The sequence below is a fragment of the Cupressus sempervirens genome, chromosome 4 (genome assembly GCF_028749045.1).
Source record: "Cupressus sempervirens isolate cs-2001-9-10 chromosome 4, ASM2874904v1, whole genome shotgun sequence".
Taxonomy (NCBI): domain Eukaryota; kingdom Viridiplantae; phylum Streptophyta; class Pinopsida; order Cupressales; family Cupressaceae; genus Cupressus; species Cupressus sempervirens.
Window position 1 is genome coordinate 23,154,176 of NC_143121.1, and position 18,681 is coordinate 23,172,856.

At 33.0% G+C, this 18,681-nt stretch overlaps 1 pseudogene; it reads left to right on the forward strand.

Annotated features, from left to right (window-relative positions):
- The window catches only part of LOC149559727 (uncharacterized), a 70,554-nt pseudogene that overhangs the window by 20,152 nt on the left and 31,721 nt on the right, over positions 1 to 18,681 (forward strand).

Here is an 18,681-nt window from a genome sequence, read left to right on the forward strand (position 1 = left end):
TGAAAAATGATAAACATAGGAGTATGATATTTCAATGAGGGACATATATTCAATAACAATTTAGAGTAGTATAATTATTTTGTTTCTTAATTGACATGTAATATTCTTTTACATGTATCTTTTTAATCTTTCTAAATAAGATTTATTATAAAGGATTATATAATGTCTTTATTACTAGATTTAAAAGGTAGACCCCAAAAAATGGTAAAGAAAAAATATTAGACATGTTTGTATTTATATACATGAGTGAAGAAGTTTTCAATATCTATTTTATTTTCATTGATAATGTAAATGATATGTTAATGTAGTCTTTTATTTTTTAAATATATTGTTAAAATTCTAATATAGTGTACAATTTTATTGTAATTTTGCATTATTTTGGTTAATGATGGAATACAATTTTAAACCTTAAAATTCTAAGATTATCGATCTAATTATTAACACTAGTATTTTCAAAAAATCTAATGATGACTTATCATTAAAAAAAATCTAATGATGAGTTAAATGTCTTAACTAGAAGAGCTCTAAACGTTCATAAATTTCTAATGATTTGAGTTAGATATATTGGTCCTCTAGATTCTTGGTTATATTATCATAAAATTCTTTTATAGTTATGTAGCATATTTTGTATGATCATGCAATTTAAACACTTTAATATCACAATATTGAGTTTAACTATCTCTTAAAAGGGAACTCAAATGAAGTAATTATTACAACATGGTTTTTAAATTTTGATAGATGGTTATCATGTAGTTTCATCATTTATATATGAATAAAGTTAAAGGATTCATGAGAAAAATTAGAGTCCTCCTATCTCAAGCGATAGAGATCTTTTGTATTATAAACATCCAAATTAGTGACCAATGGTTCAACAATAAAAGAATCAAATAGTGGGATACTTTTTTTTCTATTAATATAGGATTTATTTTAGAAGATGATAATGTTAGTGACTTTAAATGACATTTAAAATATTTTTTCATAAACCCTTCAAATATTAACATTTATTTGTTTGTAATTTTATAGGTTATGACTATTATATAATGTATTGGTGGAATTTTACTTTTTATTATTACTAGCCATCTAATTATCTATATATTTGAGATCTTTATGTTTGGAATTATTCTCTTTGTAATTGACCTCAATAATGTAATCTTTATCTTTCCTCCTCCTCCCTCTTAATTTTCAACATTTATCTAAAATAACATAAGGTACATGTGTGCATACATTTTTGTGCACATATATTTATGCATAGGCATATTAATAATTATATATAAATTATATTTGTTATCATTATACTTTTCTTATGCCATGTTTATTATTTATTATCCAAAATATCTTAGTTTTAGTTTGGGTTGAATGATTATAGCTTTTTCATTTTATATTCTTTTGTGTATATGTATATGCATGCATATGTATGTATGTACCTACATACATAGACATATAGATATAGATATAGATATACGTGTGTGTGTGTGTGTGTGTGTTTGCGTGTGTGTGTGTGTGCATGCATGTGTGTGTGTGTGTGTGTGTGTGTGTGTGTGTGTGTGTGTGTGTGTGTGTGTGTGTGTGTGTAAGAGAGAGAGAGAGAGATCAAATATGATGCATGATTAATATATAATTAGTATTTTAGAAAAAAATTACATAATGAATAAACTACCTCTAAATATAAGGTGTAAGATGTGAAGCAAGATGATATAAGGTTTTCAATAAAATATTCTTGTTTACTATATTTTATCTTTTTTATATTATTATTTTTGTGTATGGTTTTTCATTTGTCATGTTATTGATTGTAGTTAAGGATGCTTCTACTCACAATTTCTATCGAAGCACTACCTTGGAGGCATGGTGAAAGAGGAACCTAGGGTGCAATGGGTATAGTTGTGTCACTATGGATTTCAAGGTATTTGAAGAAATTAATCAACCAACCACATCCCACCTCAGCCCATGGTTTAAGAGCTGACCCTAGAATGTCATCTTTGCATGCACAATGCTTTTTATATATCACAACATATGGTGCTCTAGCATGTAAGTTTTCTTACCAACATTTGATTAATTATGTATTTTCTTGTTAGCTAATAGTTTCAAATTCTCATCCTTTTTAATATTTTTAGAATGTGGAAGCATAAATTGAGTTCAAACTGAAAGTATACTTAATTAATGACAATGGGTATATACAAGTCATTTTTAATGTCTGATGGTTTAATTGGTCAATTGTTTTAGAGCCTCCAAGGTTATACTTTTATTTGATACAAAGGTAAATAAATAAATGATTACAAGTGACCAAGTATTTTCCCATCTATTGCAATCTTCACAAAACTATTGTCCTTCATCTTCATTAAATCTTACATAATTTTAGGTTGATTAGAAGTAAACTTTCAAAACTTCTTGACTTATACTCATCAAGCCCAACCTAAACCTTTGGTTCGCCACAAGGTGCAACTTTCTTAGTCTTGGATAGTAGTTATCTTCACATTATCATATGGTTTCCAAACTATAGAAATGTAATTGATCTCTTTACAGATTTTTTTCTTTTGGATTATTTATTCTTATCGCAGAATTCCAAAACTTGTATCCCTCCACCCCATAATAGATACTTTTTGTAACATTAAATTTTAATTATTATATGTTCTCATTAAGCACAAGGAAATTTTCCTCAAACTAATATTGTTGAAATGAGGGATTTTTTTCTTGTCTAATCTTCCTTTGGGATTTTATTAACAGATGATGTAAGAGACTGGTTAACCAAATAACAAGTTACACTCATATATTTTGACCATGATATCTAATCTAAACCAAATCAATTGAACATGCTTCTAGTCCTCTCTACTAGTGTTGTTCATTATCTTTAAAATTTTATTTTATTGAGGGGTCTTAAGTGGTTCTCTTTTTCAACACAATGTCATTGTGTGTATCAAATTACCAAAATCCATTGAATAGAGCTTCCCACATATATATTTTTCACACCTTGAAATTCTTTTCTAACTAGTTCTCCACAATCTCAATTAACTTACATAAGGCCTTCTATTTGTGCAAGATAAAATATACCCATGAATTTTTAGAGAAATCAACATTTTTTTTGTAAAGGGGTAAACCCTAACCTCAATAGAGTTTGAAACTTGATGGAAAGAACAAAAAAATTACAACATAAACCATCACATTGTGCCAATATGAAATACATACGACATCATTTAATGAAACATAATATAAGAATTTTCAAAGTAAAGTTACATAAATAAAGCTTACACATCAATATTAATTAAGTTTTAAATCCCTTTCAACATACAAAAGCTTTAATAAAAATACACTTTACGCTACATATATTTAATATTCACAAAAAGGAAAAATCTAAGCAATAGTCAATTAGACCTTGAACCATGCTTTTACCCTTGTGACCCATGTACTCATGTACTCATGCCAAAATTCAAGATGCTAAGGCCTTTTTCACAAATGTGGCCCATGTACTCATGCCAAAATATTGTCTTTGTTGGAATATTATTGGAAACTTAAAATTCTTTAATGTAAGAGCATGCTATTGAATTTGATTTATAGGTGAAGAGACAACTTAATGTTGAAGATGCACATTTTCTTTCTTGAAGTCACAATTTACATTTTAATATGTCAAAGTATTATAATTGTGACAATTTGTTGCTAAAAATTACTTGACTATTGTTTACATGGAAAATTGCTACCAATGATGCTCATAGTTTATTAATGAGATATTTTGTTGCAAAAAATATCAAGTGGCATTTTGGTCAATATTTTTGAAATATTTAGTAGCCAAAACAAGGGGGCTAGCCCTTACAAAAACTATCTTAACAGCCTATTACAAACAAATTACCATTAGAGTACAAAGACAAAAAGCAACCCCTAACCAAGCTTAACACACCAAAAATAGAACCTGAACAACCTAGGATCCCAACAAGGGTATCTAGCCAAAACTTTAAAAACTAACAAAATAGCAGAGTACCATAACCAACACCAATTTAAACATAAAAAGTTCTTAAACAAAGGCATCACTACCTTAAACCTAACCAAGTCAGTGACCCACCAAAGAAACCAAAAACACATAAAGAAACTAGAGGAGAGGACAAGGCACTAGTTATCCTTCTCATTGCCTTTGCCCTTGAGAAGGACATTAGCCGAGTCTTCTGGCAAGAATCTGAACAGTAATTTGGAGTTCTCCTAGTTCAAACCCTCCTTCTAGTTACCTTGAAGCAATTGTAGAGTGGTAGCTACCGCATGATTCTCTTTAATGGTGAACTTAGATAGAAGGCCAAACCTTTCCTCTAGAACCATCATTTTCTCTCTGATCCCTTTAACCTCCACGTTCATTACCACTACCATTTCCTCTAGAGAGTAGTATGACTTGTACTTCTCCACCTCCATGTTGTTTATCTACAAAATTGGGGAGTTAGAAATCATCTTCTCTTTAGTATTCGCCTAAGTAGGGGAGGAGGCCATAATAGGAGAGGGAACCCTGTCATCCACAATATCCAGGAATTGATCTAGAGTAAGATCCACCATATTCATTAAGGGACACAGAGGCATGAGTCACCTTTGTGTTCCCATTATCCTCATCCCCCAAGCCCTATGCTGAGGAATCCAAAATACCAACCTCCATCTCCACATCCTCTTCCTTCTCTACTCTGCATCTCATCACCTTTTTCTTCATCATTTGCTTAGGGGGGCACATCTTCATAATTTGACTCTTCATCATCCTATGGGACAATGGTTCTCAACGTCCTCTTAGCCTTCAATTTTTTGAGTCTTGTGAACCTTCTTCTACCACCTCATACCTCCTCCTCAAAATCAACCGGGTCAACCTCTATCCATTTCTCATTTTTCACCCTCTTCCCTATGGACATCATCAGGGCCCTCTTAGTTTCAATTTTGGTCAATTTTGTTAAAATAATCTAAAGTAGTTTTTTTTTTGTTGAAGATGCCACCATACTTTTGAACTATTATATTTAATGTAACTTCTAGTATCAAGGTCAAATAAGGTACTAATATAAACTCCCATAGTGAAATGCAAAAACTTTCTAAACCAAAATTTCAAGGATAATTTTGCAATTTTTTTAGTTAGGCATAACTTTGAGAAATTTCTCTTGAGAAAACTATGTAAATGTCAGTAAATTCAACATTTAATGTATAGGAAAAAATTCTAATCAAGGGCCATTTTTGTTGCAGTGGCAGAGAAGAGAAACACTATAGGAGGCAACATTGTTGAAAATGTAATAGGAAATTTAATGTTATGTTTTAAATGCTTTTAGTTTTTGAAGTTTGTAATAACGTCCTACATGTGGTGGCATACCTAGAGTAGCAGTTCAATAAGCTCTCCAGATATAGCCACCTAGGACAAGGTGTGTGGATCTTAAATTAGAATAGTTTTTTTTAGTTCGTAGGTGGAGTGTTTAATGATTTTTAGAATCCAATAATAGGTAGTAGGCAGTTTTTGGAATATTCCTGAATTAGAAAACGACTGTCTAATATTGGTAGAAAAAAAATGTTTCAGATTCTTATCCTTTTTTTGGATAGAAGACGTTCTTCTTTTCTAAAATAAGAAGAAAATGTTTCACATCCTTTACTAGGAAAAAGAAAGTCAGTTTTAAGGGGAGCCAGTCGGCTATGTAAGAAACGAATCGAATTTGGAGAGATATGGAATGTTTTTTTATTTTATCTTTGTGCAAGTTTTCGATGGTCTGAGTTTTTAATGGATTTTTCTTATCTTCTCATTGGAAACAAGTTGATAGTTTGTAGAAGATTAAAAAGTTTTAGTTTTGGGTCGAATTTGGTATGTTTGCAGAAAATTAGTCTCAGTGCATGGGTAATATCTCCCAAATGAACCATTGGATTTCTCTCAAATTTTTATATGTTGTTTGAAACCTAGTTACAAAATATATCAACAGTTAGATTGAGAAAATATTGTCTTTTTCAAAAGTTATACATGTCTGTTCACGGGTCTATCTAGAGACAGCAAGAAGCAATGTTTTGCAGAAAAATGTACTCTGATGCGTGGTCAATATCTCGGGTTTGAACCGTTGGATTTCTCTAAAAAAATTATATGTTGTTTAAAACCTAGTTATGCCAAATCTCAATGGTTGGATTGAGTAAATATTTTCTGGTTCGAAAGTTATTCATGTCTGAGTGCAGGTCTATCTGGAGGCAGCAAGAAGATATTTTGGGGGATTTTATTTTCAAAGTTTTGTTTTGAATCTGATTTTAGTGTGTGATCCTGGAGGTTGTAGATGCCCCTTGAAGCAACTCAGTTGAGTGACTGATTCCTCCTGAGTTTTCCAAGGTGTGGCTCTGCATCAATTTTTTTGTTTGGTGAGGGAGAAAATTATTTTCTATTGGAAAATTTTTCCTTTTTGTATCAAAATTTAATAATAATTTTCATGAATTAAAAAAATAGCACGTAAATAAATGTAGGTGAATCAATTGTTTTATTGGGCACAAAATATTAATATAGTTGGCTAATCTATCGGTTGGTATAGAGAGATTATTTTATTTTTTGGTGAATTTATAGAGTCACAAGTGGGCCATCATCCATATGCCAAGCGTACATGGTACAATGTACATGTAGTCTGCCAATCCATTTAGATTCAATCAATAATGTGTCATTTTTTTTGTCATCTTGGTCATCGTCACTTTGCATGTTATCATTGTTATGGTGAAAGGAATTGATTTGGACAATCGATGTAAGATATATCAATGACCTTGGCTCTATTTTAGGCCTAATCTTATACCATAAATTCCAATTCTTCCCAAAATCAGGACACATTTCCCAAAACCCAAAATATAAAATAGTTGGCTAAATGGGGGTAGCTTGGGACACACATCGGTAAAATGGTAGGCAACACTCGGCCCCGAAGAAAATATTTTTTTATTCTAAGGCAAAAATAACATTGTCTAATAAGAAAACATTAGGTAAACGTTGGTGGAAAATTTAAAATATTTGTGTCCTAAATGTATGTTACATTGGTGATTGGACTAGGATTTGGGACCAATTATGTGTAAACTAATGGGCAGTTAGCCCGAGCTTTGGACCCAAATTATTTAATATCTCTACAATGGGGTTGATCCCATATGTAGGTTTTATTTTCCAAATTATGATTTCTTGAAGAGATGTAATCACTAATTGGTGAAGATTTTCCACAAAAAAAAACACTATTTTCAGTTTTATAATAATTTTAAAAAAACACATGAACATATAGAAATAATAAATAAGAATATTCAATATATATGTGGCAAAAACCATTTTCAAAAAAAATCATAACACTATAATAATATTAACAAGGTTATAGTATATCTGCAAAGACAAATGCATAGGAGTATCACCAACATATAAAAGTTGAATGATTTGGGGAACAAAATAACACCTGCAAATTAACTATAAAAACTACAACTCAACACACAATTATATAGGAAAGGGTTCAAATTTTAAACCATGAATGGTTTAGGAAAAGTTATTTGTAAAACCATAAGGGTTACGCACCCAAATGTGTCAATCCAAACTCTAATTTGATGATTGTCCTTGTAGTTATTCTGGAATATTCTTATATACTTACATTTTCATAAATTGTTTCATTTTTTATGCATCATAAGAATATGACATGAGTAACTCTTGCCATAAGGATTATGTTGTTGTCTCTGATGTTTCAAATGATGTCCCTTTGGCAATGACCAAGAATGTTGCAGTAGTCCCTTCTTTGGCTACTGCAATTGTTAATTCCTTTGCTTCCCCCCTTACAGCTCTATCTCAGGATGGTGTTTTTGTCCCTTCTTTTGTTGTGGTCAAAAAATCATGTGGTGGAGTAGTTTCTTCTCCTGTCATGAGGGTGTTGGGGGTTGGTTGCAGAGCTAATGACCCTATGTGGTAGAAGGTTGCTGGGAAGGTGGAGGATGGATGGACAATAGTTAAAGGAAAAAAATTCAAACCCTCCACTCCTTCGTTTGATATGTCTTTATGTTCTCAAAAGATAGGACCAAAAGGTAAATCTTGAGGCTTGGTTTTTCCTTTCTAAACCTACTGCTCACCTATCCTTTTGAGTCTGTCTCTTTTTGTTTGGCTCTCCTAGCCTTTTTGGCCCATTATTTCTTTGTAGTTTAACATGGTTAAGGACTTAAGGACTATTTCTTTTGTAAACATGAGGTTTTAGGAACCCGTTTCAAAACTTTTTTTAGGTGAAAAAAGTGTACTATGATATCTATGAGGCCACCCTGGACAACTAATTTTGGTAGGTGACCTGTTTCACCTTTGTTCTATTGTATCTTTTGTTCAAGCTACATTGAAAATATTATAATTTGTAAAGGGTTTCAGGCACCCTTCAAATCTTGTTTTCCTTAATCAAAAAATCTTGCCATGATGAACTTGCATGCACACAAAAGCACATAGCCCCACACTCTCACACACTCAAACACACACAAAAAAACACAACTAGGCCATGTTATGCCATTGAGGAACACCTTCCTCCACATGTGAGGACAAAATACACTCACACCAAAAGGTGTGAATGCATGACCTAGCCACACCAAGCCAATGGAAAATACGTACCTCCTAATGTGAGGACACACACATGTGCACACGTGCTTATGCACACACGCGCACACACACACAAGAACACACACATGTGCACGTGCACACACAAACACACACACACACAATGCTAACCCATCTACCTCTTTGTGTGAGGACAAAATGCACTAAAGGAATTCTATGCCACACACACACATACACAATGATAACACATAATCAAGAAATGTCACTCCTATGTGAAACACCTACCTCCTCATTTGAGGACAAACTAGACTAAAGAAATTCTATGTCATCTCCAAATGTGACACCGAAATTCTCATGCAAAGACAAAATACACTAAAGATGAAATAATGAATTCTTAAAAGTATTAACCAAATATTAGTAAATTAAGGTCATTGTATTTTCCCAAAATTATCCCACTTCTTAAACACCTTGCAAAATAAAAAGGCAAAACTACTAACATTGAAGTCTAATTACTATGGATTGAAATGTTTGCAAACTTGCTAAATAGACTACTTGAATTTATTTATAATAATGGGCTCTATTAATGAATCCACAATATTAATCAAAACATCAACCTTCTCCATTATCACCCTTGCTTTCTTTAGCATATCATGTAAACAATATGATACTTGAGATTGATATGCTTCATCTTAACATGAAAACATTGGTTTATTTTAGATATATGACACGATGATTATCATAGTTAATTGTAATAACTCTTACATTTAACCTATCATTTGAATGTGACATCTTAATCCAAGTGGATTATTTATAAGCATGATTAGTTTTCACATCCCTTTCTTTTGTAGTAGATAAGAGGCCAAAACCAACCACTTCCTTATGTGTAGCTAATAGCATCATCAAACATCGTAAAATGTAAAGACCTCAAGGTCTGTATGATATAAATCGTTGCTTTACTTAATCTTTAAAATTCAAAAACAAAATAACTACACAATATAGATTCAATTGAAGAAAATTTCAATACAAGAATCTCCAAATTTCATGTAGATCATTTAGATATTTAATAGTGCTCACAAAGATTTATAGTTTCAATAAACAAGTTGATATAGTTGTTGTGAATTTAGGAATGAAAATGTAATAATAAAATCATGGCTAGAGTTTCCCCAAAGGTGATGCCCCAAGCCATGCAACTAAAGTCAACATAATGGAAATAAAAAACGTAGACATAAGGAAACACACTAAACCAACTAAATCAATGTTTCAATTATCTCAAGATCAGAAAATTTATAACAATGTGCTTGAAACATGAAATTCATAGACTTTTAGTATACATGCATGATTACAATATTATTCTAGATCCAAATTAGACACTTGTATTCTTTCAATCACTACCCTATCACTACTGCTACAAAGGAATAACTACAACAAATATATACAAGATCACAATCCATGAGTCACCTATGTTAATCTCATATTGCTTTTGACATATGAGTAACAATATACTTAACTCATTTACTTAGTTCATGTTGAACAAGTAATACATGTCGAGCGATAGATATTTAGTATGAGCTGACTAACTAGTAAGTTGCGAGTCACTCAAGTGTTGAGAAAATAGTATGTGACAAGCTACTCAAATGTTGAGTGATCAATGGATGCCAATTCATTCAGAGGCTGAGTTACATCATTGAAGTTGTAGTTGATGTTAAGCATTAGGGACTTCAAGTGCTGAGTTAGATAGTTTTAACATTGTTGTTTGTAATGGCACAAACTTCTGTGTAAATCATTTTTGGGCCTACTTAAGGATTATTTTACAATCTTAGATGATAAGGATGAATCATAATTGTGAATCCCTATGCATTACATACATCCAATCAGAAAAAGGGAAGGATTAAGTGACAATATGGGTGAATCACAATCATTGATTCATACCTAACCCTAAGTCGCCTAGGTCTTCTTAAGGAGGAAAAACCCTAAACTTTTCAAGAATGTGTAAGGAGAATTGAAGAGAATTTTGCATGTGAAAACAAAGCATTCATGGTGACTAAGGAGTTATGATTTGAGTTACATTATAGAATTAGTTAGAGGATAACAAAGGAAAGGAATTAGAAGACAATAAAGATACCTCTAATTAGAAATGATTAAGTACACATCAAAATAGAGGTGATTTGACATCAAGAAATAGAGTGCTAACCAAAGGATCAATGCTGAAACATTCTAATAAGTGAATCAATTAAATCTCTTAACAGAGTAGTCTTAATAGGTTGTTGTAAATCCTTTAACAGGGTGCTTACTTCATTGTATGCTAAAGTCCTTTTAATAGGTACACTTCTAATAGGGTGTTGAAATCCTTTAACAGGGTAAGATCTAACAGTATTGTAAGCCTTTAATAAGACAAACCTTTCACAGGGTAGATCATGTTTCATGATCAAAATATTATAACCTTCACTGGATATACTTTATTACTATAGTAGTTAAGATTTGTGGGTGTCATCCCCACCCCAGTTTTACCTTCTCCTTAGAGGGTTTATGGGTAACCAAATATCTTGTGTCATACATGTGTTGAATGTTTTACTTCCATGATATGGATGTAAATGCTTAATTTGGTATTTCAATTTATAGCAAAGATTGTGAGATGGATGTGTGGTGAATGTTTTTGAGGTTGAAAGTTTTAAGTGTTGATTCACCCCCTCCCCCCCGGCTCAGAGTTTACTTCCATATTGTATTTCCAACAATTGGTATCAGAACTTAGTTCTCTGAAAATAAAGCTTTGCAACTTTTAGGAAAGATCTTGAAGATGAAAGTCTACAAGTTGGGAAAGACTATTGAGAACTAGATGATTGAAATACAACTTTCCCTACATCAACTGAATGAAGCAAGAGATGAGTTAAAGCAATCATTGAAAAGAAGGAAGGAAATAGCTATTGAAGAGAATGACACACGATACCAATAGATTGACACTACTAAATTGTTTGCATATGGAAACACTAATGAATTTGATGCAGATTTTGTAGATCTGATGGCAAAGAATAGAACCCTAACTAAAGAGGTCAGAAATCTTAAAAGAGAACAAAAATTCCAATCAGTATTGCTATGTGAGGTGACCAAACAAAAGAAGAAAGCTAAAGAGGAAAAATTCATGATTGAAGATGACAAAAGGATTTTGACCAATAGATTGGAAGAGAAAACATTAGAGGTAAATAGGATTGCTAACATGCAATTGGAAACTTTGAGTCAAATGATGATTGGAAATCATGAACTGAATGCAAAGGATGTTGAGATCACAACACTGAATTTGCAGAATGAACAACTGCAAAATGATCTAAAAAGAGAAAAAGAGTTTGCTTAAAGTTTTCATAAACCTATTGAAGCCATCAAGTATTTTGAGCAATTGATGAGATCTCTTAAATCCAATAGTGATACTTCTGGATTGGGTTACACTAGTACTAAATAAGGAGAATCATCCAAAAGTGGTGAAGAAAGAAGTAACAAAGGTAAGGACTCCAAACCTACTTGTCATAATTGTGGTAAGATAGGTCATACTACCAATGTTTGCAGGAGCAAGACTACAAATTGGAATCCTAAGCAAAAGTTCATGGGTAATTGCCACAAATGCAACAAACAAGGACATGTCATACACATGGATGCAGAACCAAGACCATAAGCACACAAAGATTTGAAAGATATTGCTATAACTGTTAGAAGTATGGACATAGAGCATATGAGTGTAGATCCAAGCCTAAATGGTCATCAAACAAGCAGACAAAGGTAAAGGACAATGGAAACTCTTATAATTAAGATTATAATACTAGGTATAGTTATTGCTACTATCAAGAGTATGGAGATGTTGCTGAAAATTGCATAAGAACACATTTTAGAAGTGACTAAAAAAGATGGTTAAGTCAAACCACATGTTTTAGTTGTTTGAAGACTGGTCACATAAGCAGGAACTATCCATCAAGGTCAAAGGCACCAAGTAGTGAGTTCAACAAAGGCAAAGGAAAGGTAGATGTTGAGAATGTCAGAGATGAGATGAACAAGAAATGGAAGAGAAAGGAAGATTGCAGCACATCAAGTTCATATGGGATCACTTCACCCAATGGGTAAAGTGATCACACCACCTTTAGTTAAGAAATCAAGAGGTATATGTGGGACTAATATTTAAAAGATATACTATACATTAGTTCCAAGAATTTAGTTCTGAAAAGATAATATTTGCATGAAGAAAGATGCAAAGTGTTGTTAAGAATCTAGAAGAAATCTTTAAGTTTTGTCAGTTTTCATGTTACTGTCGAGCATGAAAAGTTTCACTATGGTTGCCAAATGAAATGTTAGTTGATGTCAAGCTATCAAAGGTGATAGTTTTGACCAATCTTGTAGTGGTTACCGAGTGAAAAGGAAACTTAATGGAAGGTGAGTGAGTTGAAATCTCTATTGAAGCCAAGCTTACAGCTCTGTAAGCACTAAGCATTAAATGTGAGGTTTTAAGTTCTATATGATCTATTTCTACTCATTTGACATCATTCAAATTTGAAGAAGAGCACAAAGAGCTAAAGGAGAATTGAATAAATCATTCAAAGCATGTGCAAATAGGATTCAACAATTGCTCAACATCATCTCAACAAATTTACAAAGGTATTTATTGTGTGTTGAGCTACGCGGTTTGAATTTCTGCAAACCCTAGGTTTTCATAATGGTGTCTAGTTCTTTAGCTCCTAAGGTCAAAGACGGTAAATAATTTTTGAATGTACAATTGATAAGCAATGAGATCAGACAACCAAACTTTAGAGTCATTCCTAATATTGCTTACAAGCAAGATCCATCTGGTGTGTTATTGATGATACCACCTAGAATTTTAATGATTCAAGATGTGAGATGTTGCTACACATGCAAGGTGGGCAGCATAGGTGACATGGAGATTAGGGAAACCTATGGGAAATTATGCAAAAATGGAGAATTGAAAGATGAATTCAAATTTGTAGAGAGAAAAGGGTTAACCTATGCCCTAGATTTCTCCAATATTTTCAAGATTGATTGGATTATGATAGTTCTGAGTAGAATTAATGATAATTATATATGGTTGGATAATGGACTAATGAAGATTATAAAGAAAATTGTACACAGAGTAATAGGGTATCCAACCCTTGACCAACCTAAAACCATGAGGAGTGAATCTAAGGAAGTTATTGAGAAGAATACAGGGGTAGTGTGGAACAAATGAGGAATGACAATTGATACTATCTCATATCCCCTAATTTATTTTGCAGTGAGGATTACAGTACATAAATTCTATCAATCTAGCAGGCTCAACAGTGTACCATCTATTGTTGTTGACATGGGCTACAATATAGTTAAGAAGGATCATACCTACGACCTTGTCGAGTTGTAGATCCAACAGTTGCCAAAAAATTTGGGAGAAATAAGGAAGACCAAGAGTGTACAATGTAAATTTGGTTCAATTCTTGTATGTATATTCTTTTATGTATAGAATACATTCCCTACTTTTGGTAAAGTTGCATGGAAAACAAACAGATCTATTGCAGTGCAAATAGGTGAATTTATTGAGCAACTTGGAAACAATTTTGAGTCTATAATGACCAGGTACTTTGAAGATTACAAGCAGTCAATAAAGAAAAGACTAAGGATACCAGTTTCACTAGTTGATAAACATTTCAATGATGTTTTCTTTCTAGTTGACATTGATTTTACATATGTTCAAGCTATTATTCTAAGGGTAAGGTGGCTAAGGACACTAGACTATGAGATTAATGTGGATGAAGCCTTTGTGGAAATAACAACATTACTTGCAGAAGATATAGATGCTAAGACTAGTACCTTTGGGAATTATGATGTGGTAGAATCTAAGATAACAATGAATTGGAAGACTGCCTCAGTCATAAGAAAGAAAAACAAGATTGTCAAGAAGCTTAAGGAGAAATTTGATGAAGGAGTAGAGGAAAATGAAGAAGAAGAAGAAGATATTCCTACTCAAGCACCACTGGCCTTAACTCAAGGTCAAGGGGAAGATCAAATAGAAGAGGTAGGAATTGAAGAAAGTGTTGAGGGAGAAGAAGCCAGTGAAGCATCTAAGAAAAAGAAGAGGAAAGCTAAAGCCCTATCAATTAGAAAACTAAAGTCCTATCAATTAGAAAACTAAGGAAGGTTATGAAACATAAGCCTATAGTTCCCACTACTAGGGCAAGCACAAGAGCTACTATCAAAAAGGCTCAAGAAGTAGATAAGCCAAAAGAGAAGAGGGCTAGATCACCTAGTAAAGAAGAGGAGCCTGAGAAGAGACCAAAGAGAAAGTATATAGCTCTAGCTAAATCTAATGAAGAGAAGATAGAATTTGATGACAATAGCCAATTCAAAGTGGTAAGTCACCATCCTTTCTCAGATTTAGACAATATATGTGAGAACATAAAGAATAATGTTGATTTATCTAGTCTCACACATATTGAGTTTGATAAACTTGGAAAAGTTGAGATGAACCAAGTAGAGGAGTCAATATATGCCATGATAGTAACATTCAAACAAACTACAATTGAAATTTCTAACTCTCTACCAAAGGAATTATCTAATAGAGTTGAGCAGAAGTGGCAATATAGTCTCAATATAGAAAGGCAAATCAGAGAGGATACTCTTGCACAAGTGATGACAAAATTGGATAGGGAAATAATGGCTAAGGCAATAAAGAAGCACACTAGACAATTTTCACCTAAATACAAGGCATTCAACATATTGCAGAACAATGTTGAGGATGTTGTATAGAAGACCACCCAGTTGTGGAAATCATTATATGGTTTGACAACACCCAAGGCAATAAATCAGACACATATTAAGGTAGGTGAGGACAAAGTTGAACAACATGTAACATAGGTTACCACACTTGAAACTGAGATAGTTGCACATGAGGAAGGCACTGACACACATGAAGATACATAGGCACCAGCTGAGGATGAGTAGCAGAAAAAATAGAGTGTACTAGATACACTAGTGTCAAATGCTAGTCCTCAACATGAGTTGAATACAAAAAATGATACTATAAAGATAAAGGATTTTTCTAAGACTGTCACTCAGAACATAAATCCCCTTATATAGGAAGACTTGAAGAAGATATTGGTTAAATCCACTACCCAGGTGAAACTTTGTGAAAATCCTGTACTAGTGAGTATTGATGAGATTGAGAAGGCAGACAAGGCATCTACAAGGGAGGAAGTAGAGACAAAAGAGACATCTATAACCCCTCCTCAATTCACCGTGGTACAAACTACATTACCTATTGTGGTATATCAAAGGAAGGAGACATCAACTTCTACTGTTAGTACATTGGTGCAAGGTACTTCAATCTCAAGACATGAAAAGCTCAAAGAAAATGACAAGGGTGAGACACATGGAGAACAAAAACATGAAATAGAAGAGATTAAAGGAACTCAAGCACAAACAAGATAGGATGATACTCCTAGTCCTAAAACACAAGAACAAGGTACGACTGAGAATGTAGAGAAAGATAAGGATGGAACTAAAGAGCTACATTTGACTAAAAAACCTAAGAAGCAACTAGCAATACAAACACTAGTGACTTTTCTAGAAATTGCTACTCCTCCTAGTCAAGCTCTTCATAGGATGAGAATAGAAGCTATACCCCTACAATCATCAAGGCCAAATCCAAGTACATCCATTCATCATTTGTTGATGTGAACTTGGATAAAGTGATTGAGTTGCCCAAGATTGATTTTGCAACCATCACTATTGAACAAATCGACATACTCTAGGATGCTCTTGCAAAGAAGAAAAACCAAGAATGGCTTAGACATGAGCATAGGAAGAAGAAAGCTTTGCTAGATATCAAGGACATTTTTCTTGATGTATTTAGCCTGCCAACACCAGAAGCAAAAAATCCTATCATAGAGCAACTAACCAGCATAGTTGAGAAGGTTAATGACACAGACCTAGATTCAAATGTGAAATTACTTGAATGGTCTAAAAGAAATTTTCAAAATAAGGTTGATGAAAAGATATCAAGTGCTATTGCACTATCGTAGGTTGAGTTAGCAACCAAAATTGATAGTGTGAAGAAGGTACTAGAGAACATTTTCTCTTTGTACACAAAATTGTGCAATCCCACACACTTTACACAAGAAATGAGGAGCCACATACTGAGTTTGGAGAGTCATATGCAGTCATCTTGTATAACTCTACCAAAATATCCAAACCAAAGTGAGAAACATTTTAGGAATCTCCTAAACTCCTAGATTCAAGTAGAAGTACTACATGCAGATAAAGAAAATATAAGGACTAAACTAATCAACATCTAGTATATTTTGACTCCACATATGGAGATATTACAAAAGGAACTAGCCTTTGCTTAAACACTCATAAGAAAGATTCACATCTTTCTACTCATGAAGGCTTAGTACACTTTGTTGCCAAGCTAGCCATCCAAATCAAATAATTAGACATAGCTTGTGACAATTGGGATGCTGCTTTGAAAATTATGCTTGAGGTCCACAAAATGTTTTTGGACAAATATACTCTAAGTGTATAGCCCTTTGACATAAGTATCAAATGGAGGAGAAATAAGAAGCAAAGAAGTATGGGGGAGATAATATTTTTGAGAAAAGAGGAGTCAATGATAGAAACAGAGTACATAGATCAGCTTATGCAAATCTACTTAGTAGGAGGAATGATTTTGGTTTAGATATAGAATAACACTATCAACTCATGAGGATTTATTGAATTTTGAGGTATGACTAATGAGTCATAAGTTTTTTGCAAAATTTTGAAGTTTTGAAATTTTGTATGAAAGTGGATATTATCTAAGTTATGCTTGAAAGGCTAAAGGTTATTCATGCTTGACCACATATTTTTCCACTCATGTCAAAGGGGAATATTATTAATCTTATATTGGTTTTGAAATATGAGTGACAATAAACTTAAGTCATTTACTTAGTTCATGCTGAACAAGTAATACATGTCGAGCGAAAGATATTTAGTATGAGTCGAGTAACTAGTAAGTGTCGAGTCACTTAGGTGTTGAGTAGATAGTATGTGCCTAGTGATCAATGGATGTTGATTCATTTAGAGGTTGAGTTATAGCATTAAAGTTGCATTTGATGGCGAGCATCAAGGACTTCAAGTGCCAAGTTAGGCAATTTTGACATAGTTGTTTGTAATGGCACAAACTTCTATGTAAACTATTTTTGGGTCAACTTAAGGATTGTTTTATGACCTTAGATGATAAGGATGAATCTTAATTGTGAACCCCTATGCATTACATGCATCCAATTAGAAAAAGGGGAGGATTAAGCAACAATATCGATGAATCACAATCGTTGATTCATACCTAACCTTAAGTCACCTAGGTCTTATTAAGGAGGACAAACCCTAAACTTTCAAAGAATACATAAGGAGAATTAAAGAGAAGTTTGCATGTGCAAACAAAGCATTCATAGTGACTAAGGAGTTATGATTTGAGCTACATTGCAAAATTAGTTAGAGGAGAACAAAGGAAAGGAATCAGAAGATAACAGAGATACATCTAATCAAAATGGATCAAGTACAAATTAGAATAGAGGTGATCTAACATCAAGCAATAGAGTGTTATCCAAAGGATCAATGCTGAAACATTCTAATAAGTGCAGTTAAATCTCTTAACAAAGTAGTCTTAAAAAGCTATCATAAATCCTTTACCAGGGTGCTTACTTTATTGTAAGTTAAATTCCTTTTACTAGGTACACTTCTAATAGGGTGTTGAAATCCTTTAATGGTAAGATCTAACAATATTGTAAGCTTTTAATAGGGTAGACCTTTCATAGGGTAGATCATGTTTCATGATCAAAACATTATAACCTTCATTGGATAACTTTATTACTACAATAGTGAAGATTCGTGGCTATTATCCCCACCCCAATTTTACCTTCTTCTTGGAGGGTTTCTAGGTAACCAAGTATCTTGTGTCATACATGTGTTGAATGTTTTAATTTCATGATATGGATGTATATGCTTAATTTGGTATTTCAGTTTATATGCATAGATTGTGAGATGGATGTGTAGTGAATGTTTTTGAGGTTAAAAGTTTTAAGTGTTGATTCACCTCCCCCCCCCCCGCTCTTAGAGTTTACTTCCCTATTGTATTTCCAACAACCTAGACCAATCACATTCTTCAAAAAAGAAGAAAATGT